Raw genomic sequence first — 9,095 nt, 5'->3', positions numbered from 1 at the left:
TGACATGGGGAGACTAGGCCCTGTGGTCACAATGTACAAAGGGCGACCTCAGTCAGGGCTCTAAGAAGCATTCAGACTAGAGTGTAAATGCCCAGCTTTGCAGTGAGCCCGCAGGACTACAAATCCAGTTGCCATGGAGAAGATTTCAACCTAGAGATATCAACCTCAGAGACATTCCCCTTCGGAGAGGAACGGTTTTCCAGTCTGCCATGTTGGCCAATGGCATTATCTCCAGAGTGGCTGAATCTCAGCTCAGCAAAAGGACTTGAGTGACAAAGACAGAAACGGGTGACCTCAATGTCCAAGGCGGTTATTTGTGCAGAATTCCCCCATTTCTTTCCAAATCCTCCATGCCCTATGCGAACATCCACAATTCAGGCCAACTTCATAAGAAAACATTCTTTTATTTCCCTCTCATTCTGGGGCTGATGGTTCTTTTCGTGAATGCCTTTGGGAAAACGTTTCATTGAGGTCAACTGCTATTAAGACATTTTTGCCTAAGAGGATCATCATGCAGGCAAACTAATTCTTTTCCTAAGCTATTATTTGGCAGCTTGCAAAAGAGGACTTGGCTTAACCTTGAGAAACTGTTCTTTGAATGATCAGGAAAAAAAAAAAAGGAGGATTCCTCCTTGATTTACCCTCCTTATTCTTGATCGGATGGCAAAGCTGGCTTGTATTTTTGAAGGTGAAATGAGAATTTGTGTCCATTACGTATCTTCTACTAATAGCGGTCAGGTTCTGTGCACGTTGCCACCAATTGTGTTCAACACGATGAAAAAATAAAGTTTATTTCTTGATAGACGTGGTTTGCATTTCCACCAGCAAGGCGTTAACAGAATAATTACATGGTGAAGAAATCTGAGAATAAATTGGAAACTGAGATTTTTTTTCCCCACTGTCTTTAAGTTTGAATGATGCTCCTGCTGTTTGCTATAGGATTATGATGTAGAACATGTGCTAAATATATTATCAGGAAAGAATTTTTCCAAAATCCATCCACATATCATAGCTTACCACAAAATTAAAAACAAAAAAATAGCAAGAAAGGAAGCTCATTCATTCCCCAAAACTAAGATTAGTCCTATGTTAATCTGAATCCTCATGAGAAATGTTCATTGTTCGTGAACAAATCTTCCTCTGGTGGTTGGTAAGCATTTCTCCAAGGCAGAAAATCCTGACTTTTTTTTCTCATCTCTTGATTGATGTTCTTACTACTTATTCTTCAGGCTGTAAGACAGAAGGAAACACTGTTTTATCTTCTTTCATAATTACATATTTCAATCTTCTCCCCACCCACCCTCTCTCTCAAGCCCTTCCCACCCCCCACACCACTTTAGCCATCAAATTAAAGTAAGGATGAATCGATAGGATGAATTGTTTAAGTTTTCAATAAGCTGTGTATATCTTAATTCAATTACCAATGTCACCTCTGTGAATGCACAAGAAAAACTTTATTTCTACTTTGGCAAACCAGCCACCAAATTCATTCTGAAAGTTCTTATGAAAATGAAAATAATAAGTTGAATCTTATGTACGGTGTATTGCAAATACCCATCTGTAATATCCAGGTTTCACTCATTGCAAAGCCCTCCTTTTGGGAGGAAAGAATAATTTTATAGCATTTAGATTTCAAAGAATTAGAAATTCAGTTCATTTGGAATTTTCAGTTAAATAGAAAAACATTGCTTCTGGTCTTGCTCTCAAAAAGTATTGATTGAAAGCAAATAGATAACCAATTTTTAAACAGGTTTTTAGTCTTTGTTCTTTGTGGTAAAAAGATGTCTCCATATATTACATTCCTACCACATGACAAAATGTCCACATTGATTATTATTATTATTATTATTAGCTGCATTGGGGCAGGGGGCAGCATGTGGAACTTGTGGAGCTAAGGGTGGAACCCACACTGCCTACAGTAGAAGCCCAGAGTCTTAACCCCTGGCCCATCGGGGAAGTCCCACACTACTTTTACGTTATAATGTAGTCCCCTCAACCACCTTTAACGTGAATGTCATTTCTCCTCATTTTAAAGGTGAGAGCAGTGAGGCTAAACTTGGCTAAGTTACCAGAACAGCCACCAGCTGTCAAGAGGGGGAGTTGAATCCTGGGAAAGATCAAAATCAAAGGTGGAAAGAACTTGTTGACAAAACGTGAAAGGGATTTTTCTCACACTAAGGAAGGTTTCTTCTGTCCGCAATCAGCCTGCCGAATTGTATCTTTTAACAATCTCCATTTACCCCAAGACTATATTTTAGGAGCGAGGGTGACAATGTGCTAGAGTAGGTCAGAATCTTTGCATAGATTTTCCTGTTCAACATTGAGATCTAAATATCTTAGCAGAAATCTGATAAATGAAAACACACACACCACAAAGGAAAATTCTTTTACTCACCTAGAAGCACACACAGCATATCTTGAAATTTTATTTTCCAAAAACAGTGCTGTCATAGAATATTCTTAGGATCTGAATAAGAATTAAATGCTGTTGGGATAATGCAGACCAAATGAAAATGGAGACCACTTGCATTTGTGGGGGGAGGGGCGGTAAATATAGCTTTGAAATTTTGCCTTGGAATGACCCTGGTAACCACAGATGCTTTTTAATAGTTGTTATAAAAAGAAAGAGCCTGTTTTAGAACCTCACATTCAGCGTCTGCTACCATCCGGTCATGACCTAAGGAAATTCTACAGTCCCTGTCATCTTCCTGAATTAATGTGACAGAGAGGTTGGAAGTTCTCACTAAGCAAACAAGTATAATCGCATTTTTTAAAACTGCAAAGATGAACACTTTTCAAATGAAAATGAGTTTGAAGTGCAGTATGTCCACATAATAGTAAGAAGACCAAATATATTCCTAGCTGAGCAGACTTCAATCTTGATTACATCGTTTAGAAGAAATCACAAGAGAGGTTTTGGTTTTTCATTTTTTTTAAAAAACTTATAGTAAAAGTGTTATACTAAGAACATAATCCCATAATGAGGAAAAATGGTACACTCTTCTTTTTTATAGGCAGAATAATTATTCAGATCCTTCCTAAAAACATAGAAGTAATGACAAATTAAAATGCCTTTCAATTCCATACAGCTTTTATAATTATTCAGCCGTTACTGTTATTATTGCTGGAAAGCCTCCTTCATAGTTTAGTCAGCATCCCATCTGATACAAAAGAACATGGAAAATTTTACTGCTATTAATAAATATGCAGCCATCCAATCCAAGGAGAAAATTCTTTCTCATCTGAGAGATAAGCTGCATAATTCATGTATTTTCAGAAATTTCCTTAAATAGAAAATTGAAGAAAGGCATGGGGGAAAAAAGAATTCAGTACATAGCTTCCATTTGCGGGCAGGGATGGTCTTTGTTTTCAGCCTTCAATGTGATTCTGTTTGAAGAGACAATTTCTGTTGCATTGTGTTCATACCAATCAAAGAGAACTCACTTTATTTTCGACTTGTATCATCGTAAAAATGATGACAATGTGATCTTTTCCTCCATTATCTAAAAAATAAGACCCTGTAATTAAAGGTTACTGGGACTTTTCTTGGGATTTTAGACTGCAATCAGAAAAGCTTAGAACAACTTGTGATGGGTATCTCTGATTTTCAAGAGAAGTTTCCACATCAGTACACAGGGCAGCTTCCATGATCCCCAGTCCTGTTGGAGTTCCTGCCCCCAAAGGGATGTGTACGTGCATGCTTAGTCACTCACGCGCAACTCTTTGCGACCCCGTGGACAGTAGCCCACCAGGCTCCTCTGTCCGTAGGATGCTCCGGGCCAGAATACTGGAGTGGGTTGCCATTCCCTTCTCCAAGGGATCTTCCCGACCCAAGGATCAAAATCAAGTCTCCTATACTGCAGGTGGTTTCTTTGCTGTCTGAGACACCAGGGAAGCCCTAAAAAGAGATGGGATGGCCTTAAAAACAGGTCTTGGATTTCAAAGTCCCAGCCAGAGAAGAGTCACATGTGCAGGACCAGTTGGTAAAAAGCTTTTCTTTCCGCTAATCACACCGTTCACCCATCTGACCTGGCAGGTCTGGAGAGTAAAGATGCTCTGAATGGGCTGTGAGACAGAAGTGTAATGCTGTCTGATAAAGACTTAATACCTGAAAAGGAGTCTTAAATGCTGAAATTAAACTGTTCTCACCATTGAAAATGACCAGAAATGTACACAGTTTTCTTAGATATTATCAATGTGAGAGAGAGAAGTAGAGAAAGCATTCAGACCAAGTGCCTTTAAAGTGGTGAGTAAGGGAAAATGAAATGAATCATTACCCCCAGGCTGAATTTACACTGTTTGATAAACCAATCAAAAAGCAAAACAGAACATCCTCAGTTCTGATTAAGCCCAGTTTCTGACAGCCAAGCAGCAGTTTGCAGTGACATGAACCATGAAGCTCTAAGCCGTGTCTTATCTGAAATGATATGCCCAGGATCCATCAGATGAGGAGTTATGTTCCAAAATCTTTCACAGACACGTTTCCGGACAGTTGCTGACTTTGAACTTATTCAACCCACTGCCTGTGCCTAAAAGGACTTCCGAGGGCTTGCTCTCTTTGCCCAAGGTGTTAAGACACCAACAACAATAAACCAGATTGAATCATATTTCCTTAATCGAACATCAGCAATCTCTAGTCTTGCTTTCCCTACATTTTCTAACTTGAATCCAGAGCAGAAATTCAAGAGTTTTTCCTGACCTGTTTCTTTCTCTCCCTCACCCCACAACCAATCAACTGTAAATCTGACTGGCTTCGTTTTGCTCTCCCAAGGGTTATTTGCTCTGCCCCTGCCCTATTTCTGGACCTTGACACTGTACCATCTTCTGGCTGGTAAGTTTTGCAACCACCCTGCTGTCTCCTCACACTGCAATCGTACTAACCCTGGGTTCCCGTCACCTACCGGAAGAAAACACAATCACAAAAGTCCTCTGTGATGTGACCACCGCCTTTTCCTGCAACTCCATCTTTTTGTTGGTCACCTTCATGATCATGCCAAACCCTGACCACAGAGACCTGCTTGAGGTCTGCGAACCTGCCAGGCTCCCACGTGCTGCTACAGTGTCTTTCTTCCTCCCGGGAGCTCATCCATGCCACGTGCTCTCACCCCGCTTAGTAGAAGCATATTTGCTCACGATATCCTTTCGGGAAATAATCCTGACAAGATGTAACAAAATAAAAGGATTTGGAATCTTCTGAGCTGCCTCTCAGGAGCAGAGAATAGGATCCCAAGAAAATGTCCAAGCTACAGAAAGTGATTGGTAAACTGCTTCACCTAAGGCAAAGGGTGCAGTGTGCTTTGCTTCTGCGAGGGGTGAATGGAGGGAATAATAGGGGTGGGGGAACAGGGGGAGGAGAGAAAGAAGATAAGGGGGAGGGGGGAAGGAGATGAGGCAGAGAGTAGACCAGGAAGACAGCATTGTTCCGTGCATGATGCTGTCTCCATGATCCTCAAAACTTGTCTAAACACAGAAAATATTTGCAAAGTGTTATTATTAGTGGAAGTCTATGTAGTCTGATTGATACAGGGGCACTCAAAGTTATAAGGGGAGAAAGATACAGAAAGACCACAAGACACTGGAGGTTAAAAGAAGAGATAGGGTTTTGTATCCTAACAGGTTGCATGAACTTTGTTGGGTGTCCTGAGTCAACCCACGCTGACTGAGAGTGGATGAGGTTCAGCTGGGCTATGCAAGGGGAACTTCTCCAAACCTTCTTAGAAAAGCAAATCTCATATATTTTATAATCCATTAAATATAGAAATAACTTACAAAGATCCAGGCTAATTCAGAGAAAATGCAGATAGTCTGAACATTCAAGGAACTGCGACTATTCTGAAGTAAACAGTATTTAAAATGAATGCAGCTCTTCCACTTCCTAATATACTTAGAGTAACAAAATTGAAAAGACCGATCTGTAATTAAGTTACCAAAACACCTAAGAAAACAAGCCTCCTCTGCTTATACAGAATTTGCATTGTTTATATGCAAATGAAGGCTCCTGATGTGTTTGAGAACAATTTATCCCCTTAAGAAGGCAAATATTCTCTTTATAATCTTGTTTACTTTATTCATTTGCTTTGCAAAACATTTTTTCATCAAGATCACAAGACGTTAGTGGCAGAAGAGACCCCAGGGAAGTCCAAAGTCCTCATAGTACAGATAAGAAGCTCCGTGGACCCTGAAGCACCCCCATATACCCTCAGCATTCCTGAGGTCTGCTACTCGTGCACCCCCATTCCTCTGATGCTGGGGTCCAGCTATAGCTGAGGCAGATGCTAACAGGGCAAGGATCCTGCAAAGCTTTAGGTTCAGGGCATCACCAGGACCCATCCACCTCCCACTTTGAAGCGAGGGAGTCCAGTACCATTTCCAGATACACTGTAGGCTTTGTAAATCTCTGTTTCTAAGCCCCAGCTCCTACTTTAGCTCACTCAGGAGATCTTTGCTGACTCCCTCTTACCCCAGTCCCATCCTGATTAGCTGCCCACCCTAAGCATGTTCCTCTTTTTTTTGCTAATTAAGGTTGCAGATGGATCAAGTAGTTAACCAGCTTATTTATTTATTTGGCTGTGTTGAGTCTTAGTTGCAGCACGCAGGATCTTCATTGCATCAAAGGGGATCTTTCGTGGCTCCGCACAGACTCTCTAGTTGTGGAGCCCAGGCTTCAGTGGTTGCAGTGTGTGGGCTTTTGCTCTGCAGCACGTGGGATCTTATTTCCCCAACCAGGGATCGAACCCATGTCCTTTGTATTGCAAGGCAGATTCCTAACCACTGGAGCACCAGGGAAGTCCCTCCACTACTGTTTTCTTAACTACATCCTATGGCCAACTTTCATACACTTTCTGCCCACCCTGCAAAGAAGCCCAGGACTCTGTTTCTGTATTTTCAGTGCTTGGGATAAGGCCTGACACAGGCCTTATTGATGCATCAGCTTCTCCAAATAAACCCGGGAAGAAAAACTGGAGAGAGAATCAATTGTCTTCTAGAGAAGGAGCCTCACTTTCAGATTCTCACATGCTTCTTTTCCTGACCCATCTTGGCCAAGTTCGCTTCCATGCTGCATTTTTAGATAAGAAACACAATTAAGAATTCAAAGCATATCTCTATTCTTATCTTCTACTCCTCTTCTTACAGATGCAAGGGACTTCTGATTTAAAGTTAGGAAATTTGGTTTTTAAACTTCAACACCAATTGCTACTACTTGGATATTCATGGACCACATTTTTAATTTTGTTTAGTCTCAATGCATGCATCTGCCAAAAAAATCACTAATAGATAAGAAAAATGAGGTAACATGTATAATTGTGTCCAGTAACCACTAAAATGTAGAAATTCAAAGGTCCTTATCCTTGATCTTAGTCAGCCGAAAGAGACACTTTTGATGTAGCTGCTATATAATACAAAATTTAGCAGATTTTTTGTCCCAGATTCTTGTGTGGAGGTCCTGAGCCCTTAGAATTTCCCAACTGATAGGAGTATCTTTGTTATTCATGACGGGCTCTGATAGTGTTGGAGAAGGGAACAGCTTGGGTAGCTCCAGTATTCTGGCCTGGAGAATTCCATGGCCTGGAGAATTCCATGGGGTCACAAACAGCCAGACACAACTGAGCGACTTTCACTTTCTGACAGTGTATGCTAACAAGGTGATGCCTGGTAAATCCCAGGATAATTCCAGGGTGGGGGCTGGCCATGCCAGATAGACCAACCAGGAGATTAGAGAGTTGGAGCTTTCAGCCAAATGTTATTACTCTGACCCCAGGGGAAGGGAGGGTGGCTAGAGACTGAGGTCAGTGATGTGGCAGATGACTCAGTCCATTATACTGAAAAAAAGCGAAGCCCCGATAAAAACTCTGGACACTGAAGCTTAGTTAAGCTTCCTTGGTGAATACATAAGAGTGCCAGGATGGTGGGTGATGCCCCTTGATTCCACAACGAGAGGGCGCAAGAGCTCTATACCCGGGAGCACACAGACTTCACCCGGTGCATCTGGTCTGGTCCTGATTTCTATGCTTTACAAAGGTCCCCAAACTTGTTGGCACTAGGGACTGGTTTAATGGAAGACAATTTTCCCATGGACCAGGGGAGAGGGGGATGGTTTCAGGATAATTCAAGGGCATTACATTTATCGTGCACTTTACTTCTAGTATTATTACATCAGCTCCACTTCAGATGATCAGGCATTAGATCTTGGAGGCTGGGGACCCCTGCTTTATAATTAAACTATAATCATAAGTCTGATCTTGTGGAGAAAGAAATGGCAGCCCACTCCAGTATTCTTGCCTGGAGAATCCCAGGGATGGAGGAGCCTGGTGGGCTGCCGTCTACGGGGTTGCATGGAGTCGGACACGACTGAAGCGACTTAGCAGCAGCAGCAGCAGCAGCAGTGTTATCTTGAGATCTGCAGTTCCCGCCAGTGAACTGTCTAACCTGAGGGAGTGGTAGGGGCCCCGGAAGTTGTAGACATGGTCAGAAGTGCAGAAAGCAAGGAGATCCCCAATCTTGCAGTTAGGGTCTGCAGGGAGGGTGGTCTGATGGAAGATTACATCCTCACCTCCTGAAGGCTTTGCAGACTCCAGGCAGCCAGTGCCAGAAGCATACTGCAGTGCTGCGGCAGCAAACCGATCCGGCTCTGCTTCTGGTTAAGTGGGCAGAGCCCAGCCCTGTCTCCGTGTGGGCCAGGCCCCAGGCAGGGACAGGGGGCGGGCTGGGAGCTTCTCTGCGGTGGTGCACAAAGTCAAGGCAGCTCTGTGGTTATGAGAGAGAGAGAGCTCTGCCATCATGTGCTGGAGACCTCACACCCCAGGCCTGACGCTCATGACACCCACGGCCTTTGCCTCTATTTCCTGATCCTTAAGGTGGGAACAACATAATATTCATAACAGCATAGTGCTTGTGGGGCTGCTTCAAGATTAAATGAGATGGGAATTCCCTGGTGGTTCAGCGGTTAAGACGCCACGCCTCCAATGCAGGGGACATAGGTTCGATCCCTGGCTGGGGAACTAAGATTCCCACATGCTGTGTGGTGTAGCCTAAAAATGAAAAAAATGTGCCATTTTTAAAATCTATTAATAAAAAAGACGAAATCAGTTAACACG

The 9,095-nt window shown here is 42.5% G+C and overlaps 1 long non-coding RNA gene across 1 annotated transcript; it reads right to left on the bottom strand.

Moving 5' to 3' along the window:
• On the bottom strand, positions 598–2,529 carry LOC108634098. The gene is made up of 2 exons (XR_001917375.1): positions 2,396–2,529; positions 598–1,230 (listed from the first exon to the last, which is right to left on the bottom strand). It is a non-coding gene; the product is annotated as an uncharacterized LOC108634098 (long non-coding RNA).

The sequence above is a fragment of the Capra hircus genome, chromosome 27 (assembly GCF_001704415.2).
Source record: "Capra hircus breed San Clemente chromosome 27, ASM170441v1, whole genome shotgun sequence".
Classification (NCBI taxonomy): Eukaryota; Metazoa; Chordata; class Mammalia; order Artiodactyla; family Bovidae; genus Capra; species Capra hircus.
This window is presented reverse-complemented; position numbering and strand designations above follow the sequence as displayed.